Here is a 1,178-nt window from a genome sequence, read left to right on the forward strand (position 1 = left end):
TGTGAAAAAGATGTTTCCGGTTGTGAACCACCAAAGTGCGCTAATTTATATCCACGCTAATATATAATAATTTACAGATCTTTAGCATTAGCGATCAACGTTGACAGCGCTAAACTAAGTACGTTTATAGTATACCATAAGACAATGAAAATAAAAACAAAAACACAGGTTCCGGAGAAAAACATGAATTTTAATAGCTATAACCAAACATCACATATGTACTATGTAATAATTAAACAGTTGAACACAGTGACTAATATCTTAACAACTACCAGAAATATTACTCAAACACGTGACTGGACAGTGGTCAAAGCTCATCTCATAAATATACAATGTTTACGATTCCGGTTAATCTCAATGTCAATGATATCACTATAAGAGGGCATTGTGGAGCTGTTTTGATACTCTACTAAGTAGAAAACAACAGTCATTAAGCTAGCAGATGTAAATTAATGCATGTTAACTTATTTTCCAGTACGATTGATTTCACGAATTTCGTGGGCTATAAAAATCGCGTAAAAACCCTCCGCAAACAGGAAAGTAGAACTGAAAAAGTGTCTCTATCAATGACGAAGTTAAATAAGAAAGTCACAGTGTCGGAGAACGTGAAATTAAATCTTTGCGAATAGGAAAAGTAGAACTGAAGACGTATCTATCAATCGCGAAGCTAAATAAGTCATAGAGTCTAAAAACGTGAAATTAAATCTAAGCGAAAATAAGTTGGTCTACAGTATATTTCACCAATGAAGGTGGTCACTCTTGCTATTGTTCCACAAATCACAGATAATTCACAAACGCCTTATAACGAAACAAATAAGTGAAGAGAATGTCTCGTCAATCTTAACGGGAAACTAACGAAGTATACAACAAAAAGACATTTTGAAAGATGAAGATATAACAAGTACAGTTCAGTGACGTTATATACATATTTACAAAGATTTAATCAAAATCATCGGAATCTATTCTGCCATCTCTGTGTGCTGTTACAATGAACCAAATATGAATCATTCTGATCAGTGTTGACGATATGTGCAGAGCGGTTTTGCGAAATTTAATTTTCTAAAAAAAGTCTTCATTTAACTTTGGACAGTCACTTTACACCATTACCACCATTGAAAAGTTTGAGCTTCTAATTTTACTTCAAGTTAAAAATATGAAAAATAATTAATTGCAAATTT

The sequence above is a fragment of the Argopecten irradians genome, chromosome 14, assembly GCF_041381155.1.
Source record: "Argopecten irradians isolate NY chromosome 14, Ai_NY, whole genome shotgun sequence".
Classification (NCBI taxonomy): Eukaryota; Metazoa; Mollusca; class Bivalvia; order Pectinida; family Pectinidae; genus Argopecten; species Argopecten irradians.